This window comes from Balaenoptera physalus, assembly GCF_965194825.1.
Source record: "Balaenoptera physalus genome assembly, chromosome: 3".
NCBI classification, from domain to species: domain Eukaryota; kingdom Metazoa; phylum Chordata; class Mammalia; order Artiodactyla; family Balaenopteridae; genus Balaenoptera; species Balaenoptera physalus.
In genome coordinates this window covers 166,656,156-166,678,577 of record NC_138890.1, presented here as the reverse complement: position 1 = coordinate 166,678,577, position 22,422 = coordinate 166,656,156, and positions in this window count along the sequence as shown.

Here is a 22,422-nt window from a genome sequence, read left to right as displayed (position 1 = left end):
TACTGCCATTTTCCTTTCCCTTGCTCATATTGGCTTTGCATATATACTGCTTTCATATTTAGTCCTTTTTCTGTTTATTTATGTTGACCGTGCCAGATTTTGGAAGATATTCCAGTTATGCACAGACCTTTCCCCTCTTATGTAGCAATATCAAAAGTTTATTCAAATACCGAATGGCACTGATTCAATTCATTGTTACTGAAGCAAACCGAAGATTGCCATCAGGTAAATTTTGGTTTATAATTCCTGGTCATGGGAATAAAAAAATAATAATACAGTTCAGGAAAATGGATGCAAGTAAAGACACACATTTTAAATATATGTTGTGTGTTCACAATTGATATGGTTCTTCAAGAAATTTCTTTTATATGGATTCCTGATAATAACCACCTCCTGTAAATTTAAGTGGTAAGTATTTGGATAGTACTGCAAAATGATCTCTGCTACCATCAGACACTTCTCACAGAAGGGCCCCAGTGAACACACAGTCACAGCACACTGGCTCCGTTCCACGTGCTGTTGATAAAACTGCATAAAGCCTCGTTAATGAGAATGGAGCTATTTTCCTAGATTTGTCTGAGTGAAATAAATTCATTTGGAGTTATTATATTAAAATTTGAATGAAAAATACAGACTTTGGTCTATTCAATTTTTTACATGTTTCAAAAACTATCTACTGATTTTAAAATCTTTCTAATTTTATTGCAAAGAGATAAAAAAATAGACAAAAGTACAATAGGATCTTCACATTCTTAAGGAATATTAAACAATAAAAACAAAAATAAATCATCAAAAAGCTTGTTAAACATACATAAATATGTCAGTCATATGGTTACTTTGTTCTTTCTACAAGCAATTATTGAGTGGTACTCTTCTGGGAATTGTGCATTCAGCATTTTTCAAAACAGTGGAAATATGCATATGGTGGATCAGAGCAACCGATAAGCAGAATTAATTAAAAAATTATAGCATTAGAGCATCCTAAGTACTACAGAGATATTGAAAGAAAAAGTAGGAGAACGGGATACGGATTATGTTTGTGCGTTTGATGGTGTGGTGAGGGCACAAGAGCATTGCAATTATAAGTAGGGAAGACCTGACTGAGGTAGTGACCTGTAGGTAGGAACTTAAGGTATGAAGATGAACTTTGTGAAATTCTGGGAAAGAGCATTCCAGGAAGAGGAATAGCAAATGCCAAGGTCCTAAGATGAGAGGTTGCCTATGAACAGCAAGGAACCATAAACTCTTTGCATACAGTATAGGAAGAAGAGAGAAGTAATATTCTGGTAAAATGACTCTCAAAAAAAAAAAAGCCATAATTTTTAGTGTTTGTCAATTTCTTGCACCGTGATTGATTTCAAGTTACCCCCCTGATGTTGTAGAATGTGGACATGGGATGTGGCGCACACAGCTGGCTCTCAGGAGCCTGTTCCAGTGGCCACGGCACGGCAACCTAGCAGCACCCAACAGGTACATTGAAATGTGTTCAACAAGACTAGTCATCAGGGAAATGAAAATCAAAACCACAGTGAGAGATCACCTCACACTTGTCAACGTGGCTATTACCAAAAAGATAAAAGATAGCGGTGCTGATGAGGATGTGGAGAAAAGGGAACCCTTCTAAACTATTGGTGGGTTTGTAAACTTGTATAGCCATTGTGGGAAAGAGTATGGGGGTTGCTCAAAAAATTAAAAATATAAACTATCAAAGATTCAGTAATCCTTCTTCTGGGTATATATACAAAGGAAATGAAATCAGTACTTCAAAAAGATATCTTCACTCCTATGTTTATTGCAGCATTATTTATAATAGCCAAGATAGGGAAACAATCTAAGTGTCCTTGAACTGATGAATGCATAAAGAAATTATGATATATATAAAGAGAGATCTAATGCACAGTATAATGAACATAGAAAACAATATTTTATTATAATCATCAAACTTGCTAAGAGACTAGAATGTATTTATTCCAACAACTAAATAGAAACAATAATTATGTATTGTGATAAAGGTGATAATTATCACTACCATGGCAATCATACTGTACAGTACATAAATGTATCAAATTAATGTTGTAAACATTAAATTTACACAATGTTATCTGTTAAATATATTTCAATAAAAATAAAAATAAATAAATAATATAAAATAAAGAAATACTTTTGCTTAGGGTACACCATCCTTTGTGATATATATAATCCAATCTCTTTTGTCTCTGTTGTTATGCCTCTTCACACTCACCTTCAATCTTGGAAATTGGACTGCCTGTGTTTCTAAAAGGCCTCTTTTATTGCTATTTATATTTGCTATTCCCATTGTCTGGAGAATATATCCTTCCCTTACCTACATGGCTAATGTTTATTTGCCTGTGAAAACAGAACCTCTTTTCAAGAAAAAATACAAATTCTTGAGTATCTACTTATGTAATACAAACAAAGGACTCAGTATTTAATGTAAGAAAAATTTACAGTCAGTACTTCACATGAGGGATATACTGGAAATTTGTGCCTCTATTTTAAAAGGCATATTAAGACCCAGGTACTATTAATGTAAATGACTGTTTCCTATAAATACTGTGGTAAATACTTGAACTTCAAAAACATACAAAAATTTTGAGCATCCAGACAAGATAAAAAATGAACTTACCCATACAAAAAAACAATAGGCTTGCTTTAGACTTGTTTTCAGTACATTAAGAAAAAAATGTATATAGATATTCTTAAATAGAGGCTTGAGTTTAATATAGTACCAGCAAAATGACATTATTCATTAAATTATTGCTGAGATAATTATTTAAACATGTGGGAACCATAAATAAATAAAACTCTTTACCTATATCAAACACCAGGAAAATAACTGCATTTAATTTTAAAATCTAACAAGATTTATAAAAGAAATAAAATCTTACAAAAAGGAAAGACTCAAGTGAATATTAGCATACATTTAGAGGAAAGAATTCTTTCAATATTGACGTGTAAAATGTAAGAAAGAAAAGGCTGAATTTGACCAAATAAAAGTTGACATCTACATCATAAAAATAGACAAAATTAAGAGGCAAATTACAAATTACAGGAAAAGTTTGCAATATGTGACGCAATGTGTTGATATAGCTAAAGAACCATTTACAAATAATTTAAAGAATAACATCTTGTAAAATTGGTCACAGTTCACATAAAAATACATTTCATAAAAATTTGATTTCAGCAAGTGTAAGAAAATTATATCAGGTTTCATTTCCCACAACACTCACCATAGTATTGTAACTGATTTAGCAGTCTCACAGCAACTACAGTAATGTCAATAAAAAATTTCTACTTGTTTTCTATGCCAATGGTTTTGATGACAGTCTTCAATGATTTAACATTCACCTAGATGTGTTTCCACTTGCTCAACAAAGTTAATGATTTTAGAACTCAAGTATGTAAGTCAAAACAACAACATGTACAAAATAGTATGCCCAGATTTAATTTGGAATTCTTTATTAACCACTTTACCTTTCATAACTGTTGAACAAGGTGTATATATAAGCACAAGCTATGTAATGTTCAAAGTCTCGAAAGAAATAAGTGAAATAAAGTTGCCACAAATGTAAAAGTCATTAATAGCCACAAGAAACATGTATTTTATTTGAAAAGGTGTTTATGGTAGGCTGAGTAATGACCCACAAAAGATGTTCTTGTCCTGAACCCAGAATCTGTGAATATGTTACCATCAGGACAAAAAAAAAACCCTCTGAGACATGATTTTAAGTTTAAGTTGTCTTGGATGTGGGAAAATCCTTGGAAAAGATACGTTTTGGGGCTTCTGGTGTCAGCTTTTAAATGAAAAAAGCTTAAAAGGCATCACTTCCATTCTCAAAAGAAAACAAGATGAATACAATGAAAATCAATGAATTTTCTCAGATCAACAGAGAACTGAGGTAAGAGGGCAAGCTGTCACCTGTAATTTAGAGAGGGAGATAAATACCAAGAATCACAGCTAAGATCAGCTTACTGAGCAGAAACTTCTAGAGCAAGTAACTGGTACAAATACTTAAAGGTAATTTTGATGAATTGCTGGAGGCTGAGAGTGGGCTAATTTGAGAGTTAAGAACTCCTGTGGTCTCTGTCCTACTAAGCCCCCATATGATTATGGGTTTTACCTACAGGAGCCCCACTGAGCCCTGACATAGAAGAAGGCAGAAAATCCCCTTGTGTTTCACAGAAGGGAGGGGAAAAGTAATCAGTTTGAAATATTCCCAGAGTGTTCTTCTTTTCAGCAATGGTCTGCCCTCGAAGGGAAACAACTTTACCAGAGCCTTATCAGACCAAAGGGAGGTTTAATTAAACAAGTCCTGTCTCCTCTTGACTTCTGCCCCATATATGGGGAAAAAAAGTCAAACAAACACTTCTGTAGGGCACGTCCCCAGGACTCAGGGCCACTGAAAAAGGAAAACTAAAATAAATAATATTGGTATGTGCTTCCACCTTAGGAAACTATAGAATGAAAACAATATAAAAGGAAAGCCAGTAGAAGAAATGAAATATTAAAAATAAGAGCATAAATCAATATAATGGAAAACATATAATTGAGAAAAATCAATAAAACCAAAAGCTAGTTCTCTGCAAAGATCAATAACATTTACAAATCTATAGCTAGGATAACCAAGAAAAAAGAAGACATAAATTACTAATTCCAGAAATGAAAGAAGTTGTCAATACTAGAAGAATATTATGAAAAACTCTGTGGCTACAAATTTAATAATTTTGATGAAATGCACGGATTCCTTCAAAGATACAAACTGCCAAAACATACAAAGAGGAAAGCATAAACTATTCTCTATGATATTGTAACAATAGATACATGATGTTACATGTTTGTCAGTATTCATAGCTGTAAAACACAAAAAGTGGACTTTATGTAATCTATGAACTTTAGTTAACAATAATATATCAATATTAGTTTATTAATCGTTACCAAATATACCACAGGAATGCAAGATGTTAGTAATAACTGAAACTATCTGTGCCCAGGGTGGTACATGTGATCTCTGTACTGTCTGCTCAAATAGTCTGTGAACACAAAACTTTAGATTTAGTTAGGAACAGTCCCTTAATTAGAAAAAGAAAGTATGTTTCTGGATCCCCTTAAATTTGTCCTTTATTGTACAAAATAATTCAACTAATCAATTATTTGGTGATATCGCTGCCCAAATTTTGATGACAGAAATCTTTCTCCTTTTTTAATGCACATGTGAATCCCATTCCATTTAGATTTTTTAAAAATCTTATTAGTTATTAAACCTTTGGAATCTTTTTTTTTTTTTTTACTTTCTCTACTCCCTGTTTTTCAATTTTTATTCTAGGAATGTAAAATCTTAGTCCGTTTGCAACAGGAACACTTCCGCTCAGTGGATTACACTAATGTAATTCTGGCTACTACTTACTAGAAAAACTCAAAGGAAATGAGCCTAAAGACTAATTCCAGAAATGTATTTGGTAATTATGATTGGCTTGATTTGTGACAAGTACCGCGCTTAGGCTCACAGAACTTAATTCGAACCATACCTATAGATCGCAGTTTTTCAATCAAGTGTGCTGAGCTGAAGCATCTGACCAGATTTCTAAACAAGGTATTGTCTTTTAGAGAGGCAGACAGTCTCCTTGGTCCTCCGGGGAATTATCTTTTGAAGTGGATGTGGCAGCAGCACTGAGGTAAAAAATTTAATGGAGGAAATGAGGCCAAGTTGGGAAAAGTAGAAACAGAAAAATGCTCTCCAGGCAAAGCAGCAAGAGGCATACCACAGTTTGAATTAAACAGAGAACTGCAGTGCTAGATTTCTTTGGACCTGTTTGTTTTTTCCCTCAAAATATAGGTGGCAATAGTAAAGTTAATATTAATTAAAGGACTTTTGTAACAAACATTGTTACATCCCAAAATGTGGAAATTTAAGTGTTTTTTAAAAGAACAAAGCCAAGAATCCATTGGCAAGTGAACAGAAGCTGAATTCAGATGTGCAGTTAATATGCTATGTCAGCTGAAACTCTCCTAAAATGTGCTGGATCCTAGGATACCCAAGGGGAATGAGCTATAAATATGTAGACAGTATTTACATTCAATGTAATGCAATCTTAAAGCTTTTAACAACACACTTACGCCATTTATGTTTGTTTGAAAAAAATCTCATCTGGGAGTCCTTCAAACAAGTGGCATACATCCAGATACAGTTGTCATTTTCTTCCTTTCATACAAGAAAAGGAAAGCAGAAGCTTGTTTATCAATCACAATGCTAGGAATGGCAAGTACCTAATTGCGGACTTCTGAATCATGGAATGAGTGCTTTAACTAATGATTTTTAATTAGACACTCTCCAGAGACTAAAGGTGTCACAATTTTAATCTAGAGAGATTAAAATTTTAAAATCAGAGTGATAGTATATTTCTTACCAGTAGCACAGAAATTTACATTCTGAGAGAGAATGATTTTGAGGGGAAGGTACCTAAGGATAGGTAGGGGTACTGAGAAGCGTATGTGAAGGTTACAGTCTAGAGGCACAAGCTCACTAAAAGAATGAGACCTAATCATATGATAGTAGAATGCTTGCCCTTTCCCCACACCTTACTAACACATTACGAAAGGCCTATTTACCAGCACCATTTTACCTAGCACATCATGTCTAGCTTTCAACAAAACATAACAATGCATACTAAAATGAAAAAACACAATATGAAGATACAGAACAAGCATTAGTACCAGACTCAGACTGCTACTCAGTGCCATTCCATAGGGTTGCTGGAATTATCAGACCAGGAATTTAAAACAACCATAATCTATATGCTAAGGACTCTAATGGAAAAAGTATACCGTATGCAAGAACAGTTGAGTATTGTAAGCAGAAAGATGGAACTTCTAAGGAAAAATCAAAAAGAAATGCTAGAGATGAAAAACACTGTAACACACATTAAGAATGCTTTTAATGTGTTTTCTACAGCCAAGGAAAGAGTCTCTGAGCTTCAAGACATGTTACTAGAAACTTCCAAAACCAAAAAGCAAAGAGAAGAAAGATTGGAAAAAACAGAACCGAATATCCAAGGACTGTGGACAACTGCAAAAGGTAGAACATATGCGTAATGGGAATACCAAAGGGAGAAGAAAAAGAGAAACTAACAGAAACAATATTTAAATCAAAAGTGACTGAGAACTTATCAAATTAATATCAGACACCAAACAACAGGTCCAGAAGCGCAGAGAACACCAGGCAGGATAAATATAAAAAATATATATACACCTAGGCCTATCACATTCAAACTGTGGGAAAACAAAAATAACAACAACAACAAAATCTTGCCAAAGGAAAAAGCACTTGCCTGTAGAGTATCAAAGACAAGAATTTCATCTTTCTCCTCAGAAACTAGGCAGACAAACACAGAGTGAGGTGAAACATTTAACGTGTTGAAAGAAAAACATCATCAAGCTAGAAGCCTGTATCCTGTGAAATTATACCTCAAAACTGAAGGAGAAATAAAGAGATTCTCAGACAAAAAAAAAATTAAGAGAATTTGATGCCAGTAGACCTGCCTTGAAAGAAATGTTAACGACATTCTTAAGAGAAGGAAAATAACATGCATCACAAATACAGTCCTACATAAAAAAGGAAGAGATTTAGAGAAGGAATAAATGAAAAAAAAAATTTACTTGTTTATTCTGAATTAACAGATAACAGTTCAAAATAATAATAGCAACAGTGTATTTGATTATGCATTTGGGGATGTGTATATATATGTGTATATATATATATATATATATCTATGTATGATTATGCATAAATGAAATGATGGTAATGATACAAGAGACAGGAGAAAAGAATTAGGAATATTTTATTATTATACGGTACTTGCACTATCTATGAAGTAGTAAAGTGTTATGTAAAAGTGGACTTGGATTAGTTGTAAACGTATACTGCAAATGCTAGGGCAACCACTAAAAAAGTAAGATAAATAAATAAATGAATAGATAGATACATAGGTAGATAGATAGATAACAAATCTATTTTAAAAAATCATCCACTGTTTATCTGAAATTCAAATTTAACTAGGCATTCATTTTGTTAATTTACTTACCCTGCTAATCATTGTGAAATAACTTGCAGAAAATTGCATGGAACTGCATGCTTTGGAATAGTTTTTAAGGAAGAGGATGAAGGAAACTGGACTTGTCAGCTCTATCTCTTCTCTTGTCTCTTGTCAAAATATTTTCCATAAAATATGTATGTCTCCATATTTCTGGACTATCGCCTGGCTCTTCTGGGCAGCAGCTGAAAAAGGCTGGCAGTGTCCACTGAATATCATCTCAGTCCAGATGAGGTGGAGGTGGCCAGAGTCCACTGGAGCCCGTTCAAGAGGGGCCTGAGTGATGGGGCTGACGGGTTTCCCTCTCACATGAGCACAGGGGAGGCCAGGCCAGAGTCCAATTTACGGGAGGCTGAGATTGTTGTCAGTGTTCGGACTGTAGATTAGACAGTGGCTTAGCTTTTATTTGAGCAAATATCTGATGGCCCAGAGGAAGTGAGGGACAAATAAACATGGGAAGTATGTAAACTTAATCAGCTATAATGAATTACTTGGGGGCTGTCATGAAAATTAGGTGCGAGAACCACACAGAGTACAATACATAATGTTTGGCACAGAGAAATTTATGCTCATAGGCAGTGTTAGGATTACACTCTCATCGGAACATAGATGGACTGCCTGCCTTTACATTTTTCAAAATAAACCAATAGCGAGAGGTCTGGTGATTTGGTCATAGTTCAGTAACAGTATAGTGATGATATTAAAAGCATTATTGGACAGAACAGAAGGTGAGGATGTTGGCAATTCATTGTAGAAGGCACTGCAATACCACCAGCTCTCTCATCTCACAGAGTGAAGAGACGAAGATTTTGTGATCATTTAATTATAAATTAAATTCTAAATTAAAATCTAAAGTTTAAAGATAAAAATCAAAATAGCCAAATATAATGAATTATACAGGGTTTGGAGGTATGATTTGGAGGGAGTAGAAATGCCATAAATTCCTCATCATTCCTAGTGAGGAGTCATCACATACTCTTTAAAATAGTCAATTTTATAATTTTAAAAAACAGGTATACCATCAAAAAATAGGAGCAAAATTTGAGGAAGGGACAGGGGAAGGAAACACAGCCCTTAATATTTTTACGTTTTATTTACAACTATTCTTTACTAATGGGTCATTATGGTTGGGGAAATATAATTAAAAACAAAATCTCCTGTCAACTCAGAAAATCTCTCCACAGAAGTAGAAGAGGACTTAAAGTTTTCATTATTGAATAAGCATTACACCAGAATGTGATGCACATCACAGGCACTTTGCTAAAGACCACAAAGACAGAGGGAAATCTCACCCTTTTATGTAGCCAGCTAGAGCAACCCAGTACATGTTCTCAGAATAAATGATAATTAGTCTGCAAGTAAGCGAGGACTTGACAGCATCGTTTGTCACACATAGTTCATCATAAACTCACCTGGTAATTTGATGGCCATTTGTATTTGCTAATTATCTTTATCCAAGGGAAAACATGAACTTTCAATCTATTTGTGAAAATATGTAGGTTTGCAACTTGGAGTCAGGCACCCAGAGATTGGGCTTCTACCCTCCTATGGAAACTAATACATAGGGATGCTATCTTCCTCTCATTTCAAAGAGATGGCTTCCAGGTCCTTGAATAAAACATTCTAGGGTTATAAAACCATCAATAGGTTATTTAGCTTTAAAAAAATTTATATACAACTCAAAGGGGCAGAGAAAGGGTTCACAATTACAAGTTTCCTAAAGTAAATTCTCTAAGAATAAGGAGGAAAGATCTTTTCCTTGTTTCAGAGATAATTTTTCTTCTTACATGTGATTTGTATTCATCCATATGTTACTTATATTATCTTTCTTACAGTAAAATATAATAAAATTGAATTTTGATTTCAGATTAAATTTGGATCCAGGAAGGGCTACAAATAGTATTTGTAAATGTCGCCATCCTTGCATGGGACGAGAGATATATTTATATAGAAATGTAAACATTCTGTTTACAATCAACAAATCTGACCCTGGTAACTGGGCTCATCTTACATTGTGGCATGGTATTATTCAGAAAGTGACTCAAACCAGATTTCAGTATATCTGTCCTTAATTTTTGTGAATTATGAAATAAATAATTGTTCTCCCAAGTTCAGCAGTATTAGGTGGAAGCTTAGCCAATAGTTAGAAAAAGGACAAAAAGCATCAAAAATAAATAAATATCCCATACTCACTTTTGCTTGTTTTCTATTTCTTGTTGTATAACTTCTGTACAACTAACTGTATGAATGAAGCCTACAGTTATTCAAGCCCACGATGTTTTAGGATCTTTTCAAGTCACCAACATTTGAAGATCTTTAAGTGTATTTTTTCATTATGTCTAGTTTTCTGAAGCATTCTTTATAGAGAGGTCCTTGGAAGAAGCAAGTCTATTACAAATCAATATCTGATGTTTGAAGAGTCTGGGCTGAAACTTTAAATTTCTGATCCTTATTGAACTGTAGTCTTTCTATGTGACATCTAATATTTATGACATGTTTTCTCAATTGACATGGACCAAGTGATCTGGGAGATGGGTCACTACATCTTAGAGGCACATGCTTGTCTCCCACCTCCCATTAATGAATATCATTGATATAAATTTCAAACCATCATAAATGTGTCTACCAAATATGGTCAAACATCCAAAAGTCTTAGGCCTGTTTCACATGTTGTAACAACAGACAAATCCTTCCCACTTTTTTATAGAGGTTATATTTTAAGAAGTTTGTAAATAACCTGCAAGAAATCACCAGAATGTTAAGTAAGAATGGAGTACTGCATTAATACCTAAGTTGATATCTTGGCATCTCTTCTTTTTCTGGGACTTCAGATCTTAGAAAGCTATGTTGACAATATATTTGATTATTTTAAGGAAAGTAGAAGGTGAAGATATAGTTTGGACATTTTTCTATTATACAGATGTCACCTGGAGACTTTTAGTAAAATATCCTGGCCGGAGGGGTAGAATCAATTTTAATAGTGGATACTTAATCCAAGACTTTCCATAATAATATGTTTCCTCACTATTGAAGTTACATTTACATTCAACATTTACATCCCTTGGTTGAAAATGGGAAGGTACCAAGATGTGAACAAGTCTTCTATGTTTTTAAAAGTGTGATTTTTTTTTTTCTTTTCTCACCTACTAACAGGACAATTATCTATACGCATTCACTCTGTCAGGCACTTTTCCTTTTCAATGAGCCACAGGAAAATATATCATTTTCATCTTCATTTTCTTTCAAAAGTTTGCTTGTAAAAGTCAACCCTAAAAATATTACTTGTGAATTAACTTTGGTTTTCTTAATCTATGTAACAAAGTGTTTGTATCTCAATTAAGTGGGGTTCTACTTTTACTTTGAATTAAGAAAATTGCTCCCACCCTCACAATAAGAAAAATTCAGATAATGTAAATTATCATTGTTTTCTTTAAGCCATCAAGGAGCCAATTTCAAATTGCCTAAGGTTTAAGAAAAAAAAAAAAGGTCCTTGCAAGGAGAGACCAATGCAGTCTCTACTCAACTCTCAGAGACCACAGTAGGAATCAACTTCTATAGCTGTGCAAACAGGTGGGAATTCAGGAAGAACTTTTAACAAACTGCAAAAAGCTGAATATAGGCAAGTGTGAAATGACCTACCATAAAGCCCACCCTCCATAAGGACCATTATGACAGTGTGTCCATAAAAATCACCCCTTTCTTGACCCTAGTGGCTAGCTACGGAATGAACTTGGCTCCTAATACTGAGCAGTCCTTCCTCATTTAAAATGTCTTGAGACTTCTTACTGGCTCCATTATAGCCAACCTAAGACCAATTATAAAGTCTCACCAGCTTGCAAAACCCTCGCCTTTATAGCAAGTTTGCCAACCAGAGCCTGTCTTAGTATACCCTCTTTTTTCTCTACAAGACTTAACACTACTTTCCAATATTTTTGAATCTTTGCTGAAATGAAAGTAACAGCAGGTAGGTATTTTTTTTTTGTTAGTTTATGAATAAAGAGTCTTTGTTAATTTTGTCCCGCACTTTGTTTTTTCTTTGAGAATGGGAACTGCAGATGTAAGAAGAATTTAGTCCTATTTGTGGGCTCTTTTCCATACACCTGAACAGGATGATTAGGAGAAAGCTAAGGGCAGAGAGTGAAACCAGAGAAAGCCTCCCTCATCATGCAACCATAGAGAGAAGGGAAGTGACTACCAGTGCAGGAAATACAGGAAGCCCACTTGGACACTTCTCTACTATAGAACAGAAGCCTTATGCCATGGAGAAGAAATAACAAGGTCCGTTGCCCCAGCACACAGATGAAGATGCATTCTGGCTGGGAAAAATAGAAAAAAAATTCCTTTATGCACAGGGAAGGGACAAGAAATAATCCTGGGCAAATGAGGGTCAATGCATATACCCTGAAAGCATTGTACGTTTTTCATACCCCTAGGAGAGCAACTGGAAACTTTTGGGGGAATAAAATTCATCAGAGGCATGAGACAGAGTATGACTGCCCATGGAAAGAATGCAAATCACTGAAGAAAACTTATGAGCCAGACACATGGGTACAGGGCATGCCTCGGACTGAGTCCTTACCCTGCCCTTCCCAACCCCACAAGGAAGGAAGTACTGCGTAACAAACAACAACAGTCTGCTACTGAAGGAGGAACAACAGTGTGACTAGGGATTCCTTTTGATGAACAGGTGTGCAGTGAGCCAATAGCTGAAGGTAGAGCAGGAGTATTAAGAAATATCCTCAGATACTTCCAGCTGCCACACTCAGTACAAGGTAAGCCTGGAGAATTGTGAAGTTGGTGCTGCACTCAAGCTGACAATAACAACTGCAAAACCCAAACACAGCTCAGCTCCTGACTAGAATCAGCCTCCCATCCTAATGGCCTAGCACCCAGCCCAACAGAAGCTATGTCCAATTCAGGGGATAAATAGTACTTACTTCAGTCTCTACTCCTTTATACATGACCCCTGGACTTCAAACAAAAATTAGGTGACACATAAAAAAGCAAGGAAAAACAACAACAATAAGCTCACCATAAAGGGACAAAAAAAAAAAAAAAATCAATAGAAGTAGACTTAGAAATGGCCCAGATGGGTAAGGATCATGATGAGAATTTAAAATAATTATGATTGATGTGTTAAAGATGTTAGTAATCAGGGGAAAATATGTATAAACATGTGGAAGATTTTACCAGAGAGATCAGAAATTTTAAGAAAAAGTTAACTGGATATACTATTAAAAAATAAAATACACCCAACAAACTATAATAGAGATGAATAATATTTATCAGTTGACTTGACATATCTGAGGAAAGAATTAATGGATTTGAAGATATGTCAACTGAAATAACCTAAAATGAAATGCTTAAAAAATAAAGAGTAAAAATTATAGAAAAATTTTAAAAGAACAGACCTGTAGTGTTTGTAGGACAATGTGAAACATTCTTACGTATACATAGAACTGTAATCCCAGAAGAAAAAGAAAGAAGCTCAAAAAAATGGGGTGAAGAGATAATTGCTGAAAGTTTCTCAAAAATATTGAAAAATAATAAGCCACGTATGTAAGAATCTCAGAAAAACCCAAGCAGGATAAATTAAAGACAAACAAATAATCAAAATCTAGGGAAAAAAGCAAATATCTATACAAATAATTTTTAAGCTACTCAAAACCAAAGATTAAAAGAATCTTGAATGTAGCCAGACCATAAAGATATACTACTGATACATGCAGATAAGTCTTTGAAAAGACTTTCAGTAACTATAAAATCCAGAAGACAATGAGGTAAGATCTTTAAAGTACTAAATATAGACATTGCCCACCATTCTGTAGCACAGCAAAACTATCTTTCAAAAATAAAGGAGAAATAATGTATTCTTTCTTATAAAACAATCTGAGGGAATTGATTGCTAGCAGACCTGCCTAACAAGGGATTTTAAAATGTTTTTATAATGAAGAATGAATATAAAATAAAAGCATGCATCTACATGAAGAAAAAAGATATACTGAAATGATTAATATAAAAGAAATATGAGATATTTTATCACATTTTAATTACCCTAAAAGATACCTGACTGTCCAATATAAACCTAGCAGCTATTTTGGGTTATGGTTCTATGGACTGAATGTATCCCCCCGCCAAATTCATATGTTAAAATCCTAACCCCCAATGTAACCATATTAGGGAGTGAAGCCTTTGGGAAGTAATTAGGACATGAGAGTAGAGCCTTCACGAATGGGATTAGTGCCATTATAAGAAGAGATAATGAAAGCTTGCTTCCCTCTGCTCTCTGCCTTGTGAGGCTACAAGAAGACAGCTATTTACAAGGCAAACAACAAGCTCTCACCACACAGCAAAACTGCTGACATCATGAACTTAGACTTCCCATCCTCCAGAACTGTGAGAAATAAATGTTGTTTAACCCATCTAGTTTATGGTAATTTGTTATAGCAGCCTGAACTAAGACATATGACATATATAAAAATATAATGTTGGGTTGGCCAAAACGTTCGTTCGGGTTTTTCCATAACATCTTACAGAAGAACCCGAATGAACGTTTTGGCCAACCCAATACCTGACAAAAGTACAGAAAATGGAAAAGAGGAGTGATGTGTGTGTGTGTGTGTATATATATATATATATATATATATATATATATATATATATATATATATGTATATATCTTTTTTAAGTTTTAAGTTACTCATGAAATGGTATATTATTTGAAATTAGATAGTGATTTATTAAAGATGTATAATGTAAACCCTAGAGCAACCACCAAGAAATATAGAAAAAAGAAATTTAAATTGTAAATAGTGGAAATAAAATGTAATCATAAAACGTAATTAATAATAAAGAAAGCAGAACAAAAAAAGAAATATACCAAGTGCAAATGTAACAGAGAGAAAACAACTATTAATATGGTAAATTTTTGTCCAATTATAGATATATAATTACATTAAAAGCAAGTGATCTGAACAAATCAGTTAAATGACAGACTCCTTGAAAATACCTAGTTAGAAGTTGTCTCTAAGAAACTCACTTTAAATTTAAAGGAAAAGATAAAAGTAAAAGGATGGCAAGTGATATACCATGCAAACATTCATCAAAAGTTGGTGTGGCCATAGTAATACTAATAACTGCAGACTTCAGAAAAAGTAATCTTATCAGGGACAACGACTTTACATAATAATGGGGAGGACAATTCAACAAGACACACCTATCACATATGTGTATGCATCAAAAATGAGCTTCAGAATTTCCAATGTAAATACTAATAGAACTGAAAGAATGATAGATAAACCTGCAACTATATTTGGACAGTTCTGCACTCTTTTCAGCACTTGGTATCATTTTATAGACATTTCAACTGCCATATTCAAAACTACTGTCGATACCAAATGTTGATGTGGAATGGGAACACCTAGAAATGTCTCATATATCTAAAGAAAGTTTAAAATATTGCAAACATTTTGTAGAATTATTTGGCATGTGATAGTAAAGCTAATGATACAACTACTCTATGGAAAGCAACTCCATCTGTTGATATTGTATCAAGATAAATAAACACATCTTCTAATAAAAAAAGACATTATAGCATTTTTCATAATGTTAAAATTCAATGTCCATCAATAGGTGAATGGATAAACAAGCTAATGTGTGTTTGTACTACTCAGCATAGGAAGGAATGAACCACTTAGAGTCATAAGATATGGATGATTCTCATAAACATTATGCTAAAGATAAAAACCAGGTCCAAGTCAATGCATGCTATATGAAACCATCTGTATAAAATACAAGAGGAAAGTAAGCTAATCTTAGATAATAAAAATAAGATATTATTTGCCTTTGAAAGAGCAGATTTACTGAAAAGATCAAGAGGTGACTTTCCAGGGTGATGTAAATGTTCTAAATTTTGTTTTGGATAGTGGTTACACAGCTATATCCATTATCAAAAATCATGAAAGTATTTTACATCTCTGTGGGCTTTTTTGTTATTAAATATTTCTCAATAAATTCTTTCTTACAATTATAATTTATGGAAGAATTAATTGATTTAGAAGGTGAGAAAATATATGGAAATTATTAAAAATTAGGGGAACATTAATTTTAGCTTAAGGGAATTTACAAAATATTCAGAAAATTGTATTTGAACATTGTCTGGATATAAGTGATATGTTAGCAATTCTACTTGAAAGAAAGACATTACAGCTTAAGAGAAAATTTTGAATAAATCATAGAATGTAAGCAATTCTATAAGCATTTAAAGGTGATTGAGTTATATAACATTGAAATATTAGACCTGGTAGCAGTGAACTCAAAGGGATATAGATTTTCATTCACTAAGTCAAGAAGAAAGGAATTTTAAAGTCAGCTCTAAGGACACGTGAATAATGCCTTTTCCAGATATATCTAGTCAATAGGTCAGAGAGGAAGATAAACATTTAGAAAATGTTAAATTATTTTAATATCCAAAAACAAACAAATCAATGTAGCTAATCTGGGACCCAAGTATCTATGTACAGTTTGACTTCTAGAAAATATGAATTTTTTTTCTGTTCATATCTAAAAATAACATTCTAAACATCATCAGGGAGTGGTTAAAAAAAAATTCAGTGAAGCCAACAACAATAAAGACTCACACACAGTCACTTTGTTTACATTCTAAAGACCAATTAGCTGACTTAATTTCCAAGCACCCTACAATCTTGCCCTTGTCACTCTGGTGTCAATGCTCAGATGTGCCACAAAACTCTTCCCAATGATGACAACTCTTGGTTTAGCATCTTTCTCCCTCTTTCCAGAAATACCACTTTTTCTCACCTTTTTACCCACCAAATTCACCGCCATTGTTCACCATTGCACTTGGAAAAATGGGGTTTCCATCAGCACTATATCATGACCCTGTTGTGTGGGCTTCAGACAGTGAATTAGCCAATAGTCACCAAAACTATCCCAGCTAAAACAAAGTTACTTTTCCATATACTACAACATTGCTGCAAAGTGCTTGGATTATATTAACACTGCGAATAAACATTCATACACAAAATTAAGAATCCTACTTGTAAAATAGGAAAGCATTATCATGTGTTTATTCTTTACTGTCACATACAATTTCATTATTTTAACTATTTTTAGAAACTATTAACTAATTAATCCCTGTACAATGTTTTAATCAACACATCCCTCTTTCTTCCAAACTCAGATTCATTTCAGTTAACAAACTTTAGAGTATTTGTTGTTTTAATGCAGCTAATACCTTTTTTATGGGAAAGAGGAAAACAATATAGGTATCGCTAAAAGTGGATAATAGTATTCTAGGTAATCCATGTCAGTGTTTGGTAAATTTTAGCTATCTTTATTTAATTATTTATTTATTGCACTGTCTTGTGTAAATAAGTTAGCATGTTTTATCCTTAATAAAATAACAGCCAGAACCTGCAAGTGTATAAATATTATTACTTGCCACTGAAAAAAAATTTAAGATTAATATTAATTTAATATTAAAATGTATTTAAGTTATATATATATATATATATATATATATATATATATATACCTATATATATAATTAGGGTAAGAAATAAATATTTCATTCTACATGCACATATGTTGTTCTTTATATGGTAATATTGCCACTCTAAGCTTATATCAGTATAACACATTCCAAGTTGTCATGATCTCAGTGTCCATGGCACCTGAACCATGTACTTGATCAAACCCATGAAACTAATGGAACACTATGAGAACTCAAAGGCTTTATAATAATTGTCAGAAAATATATTTGGAATACTATGCATGATTAGATATGCACAACTCTTTATTTTATAAGAAAAATATTCTCTTATAGGTACCCATCAAAAAATAATTACCGGTGACTACTATGAAAGCCATTGTTTTCTATGTCTTTTACAAACATAAATAAAACATAAGGCACATTCCAACACTTTAGGAAACTTGCCATGCTCTGACAGAGACATAATTGAATGAAATCATCAGAATGCAATTTAACAATAATTAAATTTAGGTAGAACTACAATAATCAATAAGAAACTGTAAAGAGGATTTTCCTATAGAGATACTACAGTATATTTACACATTGTCACATTAACTATGCTAAAAGCAAATAACAATGATATATTAAATATCAAGGTCAAACTTGAAAAGATTCATAGAATAAAAAGGAAAAAACAACGAGTTAATTTAAAACAATTAGCATTGTGACACAATCAGCTAGGGGCTATTTAAATTTCTTTTAACAGATAAAACATATTAAAATTACATTTGAAATTATTAATTGAAAACTAATAACTGTAAAATTTTCATATAACATCCATTAACATAGACATAAAGCATATACGTATGCTATTATTGTTTTTATTTAAAATGCTTTTACATAGATTATACAAATATAACATTAACAGAATAGTGTGACCATAACAGATTCATGTAGATGTGAATATTTTATATTTGACACAAATACAATTATCAAACCTATGAGGAAAATATAGAAAGTACAATAATCATTTCCAGTGTTATCTATATGGAAAAAATCATTAGATCTTTACCTCTGCCCATATGCAACATAAATTTCCAGATTCAAATTACTAAATATCAACAAAAAACTGAAATCCTTACAATAAATTATGCATATGTAGGTTGGCAGTCTGTAAATTGGAAGATATTGCTCATTAAGTTTGAATACATACATATTAAAAAACAATATTTCACGGTAAATGCATTACAAAAAGTGAAGTAAGAAGCTCCAAAATTGGTAAATGGGTTTTCAATAAATATGAAGTTTAACCACTGACCTCACTATAAAATTTTTAATTCAGTAATAATCTAATCCTTCAAATCATAAGGACAAAATACCATATAAATGAGCAAAGTACATAAATAAGAAATTCCAAAAATCAGAAACAAAAGTAGCACAATTCCAATAAACAAGGAAACGAAAAGAATATTTCATAACAAAATATGAGCAAAAAAAATCTATAAGCAGAGAGAATTGGAAAGAAAATGGAGACAGAGGAATGCCAAACAATTTTCACATTGGTGTACATTGCTATCAAAACTTTAGAGGGAAATTTCTGATATTTAAAACTCTGAATATATGTGTATAAAATGACTGAACACTTCAATTTCAGAGTGTTCCAAGTGGTGTTTTGAATATTAAAACAAATTATCATATCAATATTTTCATCATACTTTTTAAATTTTTGGATATAAAATGTAAATACATTTTGTTACAGTGTAACAATGGAAATTACAAAGGCATTAAAGTAAACTGAAAGCACAGATCAAAACAGATTTTTGTCAAAATATTTTTAAGATATCTGATAATTAAATGTGACTCAAGGACCTAGAGTGAATAATAGAATAAGGGAGAATGTTGTTATAAGGGACATTAGTGAGGCTGTGGGCAAAAATTAGAATACATATTGTGGAAGAGATAAGAGTCTTGCAACAATATTCCATTTCCTAATTTTGACAATTGTCTGGTGGTTTGTAAGCAATGCCCTTGTTCTTAGGATATATACACGGAATTACTTAGAGAAAATTGTCACAGTGTCCTTAATTTTATCCCAAATTATTCAGAAAATAAATCATGTGTGTGTACATGTAGAAAAAGAATAAATGAAAAAACAAATGTTGCAAAATGACAAAAATTGGTCCATCAGTTAGTAACTTTTTGTGAATTACAAATTTTAAAAAATAAAATATTACAAAACTTCAATAATAATGTAAGTTGCAAAATACATATTTCATGAACAATTTATTGAATATTATATCCTATAATACTATATACTACTTATAAATGCATACACAATTAAAAGACATGATTAGGATTTTATTTTATTTTGTTTTATTTATTTATTTTTAATTAATTTTTATTGGAGTATAGCTGTTTACAATGTTGTGTTAGTTTCTACTGTATAACAAAGTGAATCAGCTATACACATACATATATCCCCTCTTTTTTGGATTTCCTTCCCATTTAGGTCACCACAGAGCATTGAGACCCCTGAGCTATACAGTAGGTTCTCATTAGTTATCTGTTTTATACATAGTATCAATAGTGTATATATGTCAATCCCAATCTCCCAGTTCATCCCACCCACCCCCCTTCCCGCCTTGGTGTCCATACATTTGTTCTCTATGTCTCTGTCTCTATTTCTGCTTTGCAAATAAAATCATCTATATCATTTTTCTAGATTCCACATATATGCGTTAGTATTTGTTTTTCTCTTTCTGACTTATTTCACTCTGTATGACAGACTCTAGGTCCACCCACCTCACTACTAATAACTCAATTTCGTTCCTTTTTATGGCAGAGTTATATTCCATTATGTATATGTACCACATCTTCTTTATCCATTCCTCTGTTGACGGACATTTAGGTTGCTTCCATGTCCTGGCTATTGTAAATAGTGCTGCAATGAACATTGGGGTGCATGACTCTTTTTGAATTATGGTTTTCTCAGGGTATATGCCCAGTAGTGGGATTGATGGGTCATATGGTAGTTCTATTTTTAGTTTTTTAAGGAACCTCCATACTCTTCTCCATAGTGGCTGTATCAATTTACATTCCCACCAACAGTGCAAGAGGGTTCCCTTTTCTCCATACCCTCTCCAGCATTTATTGTTTGTAGATTTTTAAATGATGCCAATTCTGACTGGTGTGAGGTGACACCTCATTGTAGTGTTGATTTGCATTTCTCTAATAATTAGTGATGTTGAGCAGCTTTTCATGTGTTTGTTGGCCATCTGTATGTCTTCTTTGGAGAAATGTTTATTTAGATCTTCTGCCCAATTTTGGATTGGGTTGTTTGTTTTTTTGATATTGGGCTTCATGAGCTGTTTATATATTTTGGATATTAATCCTTTGTCAGTTGCTTTGTTTGCAAATATTTTCTCCCATTCTGAGGGTCGTCTTTTTGTCTTGTTTATGTTTTCCTTTGCCATGCAAATACTTTTAAGTTTATTTAAGTCTCATTTGTTTATTTTTCTCTTTATTTTCATTACTCTGGGAGATGGGTTGAAAAAGATCTAGCTGCGACTTATGACGTAGAGGGTTCTACTTATGTTTTCCTCTCAGAGTTTTATAGTGTCTGGCCTTACATTCAGGTCTTTAATCCATTTTGAGTTTAATTTTGGGTATGGTGTTAGGGAGTGTTCTAATTTCATTCTTTTACATGTAGCTGTTCAGTTTTCCCAGCACCACTTATTGAAGAGGCTGTCTTCTGTTCATTGTATATTCTTGCCTCCTTTGTCATAGATTAGGTGAACATAGGTGTGTGAGTTTGTCTCTGGGCTTTCTATCCTGTTTCATTGATCTGTGTTTCTGTTTTCATGCCAGTACCATACTGTCTTGATTACTGTAGCCTTGTAGTATAGTCTGAAGTCAGGGAGCCTGATTCCTCCAGCTCTATTTTTCTTTCTCAAGATTGCTTTGGTTATCAGGGTCTGTTGTGGTTCCATACAAATTGTAAAATTTTCTGTTCTAGTTCTGTGGAAAATGCCATTGGTAATTTGATAAGGATTGCATTGAGTCTGTAGATTGCTCTGGGCAGTATAGAAATTTTCACAATAAATCCAAGAACATGGTATATCTCTCCATTTCTTTGTGTCATGTTTGATTTCTTTCATCAGTATCTTATAGTTTTCTGCATACAGGTCTTTTGCCTCCTTACATAGGTTTATTCCTAGGTATTTTATTCTTTTTCTTGCAATGGTAAATGGGTTTTTTCCTTAATTTCTCTTTCAGATTTTTCATCATTAGTGTATAGGAATGCAAGCGATTTCTGTGTGTTAAATTTGTATCCTAAGACTAGAATAAATTCAGTGATTAGCTGTAGTAGTTTTCTGGTGGCAGTAAGTTTATGATTTTTTACTCTGACAGAGGGGTATATAAGTTTATGTTGTATGTATAATTATTTTAGAAAGGTCTTTCTTTGATGTTGTAATCTAGAAAATTTGTCTCTCCCTACTTCTGTTCTCTAAACCAATAGGAAAAACAAGGAAAATGAAGCAAATGGGGAACAGAAATGAAAATTACAGTTTTAACTATTTTTTAAAACTGCTTTATTCTCCAAACACTGTATAAATGAAGATAGGCTGCCAAATTCAATGTCTATTAGATTAGACAGAGAATGCAGGCAACAGAGCACCATGTAAAAGACAGAGCTTGCAGACCACAGAATTTTCCAAATCAGGAAACACACTGGGAGGCAAAACCCATGCTTAAAACATGATTATACTGATTCTAGGTGCCTCCCTGAGTGACATTTGAAATCACGGAACAGCAGGCAG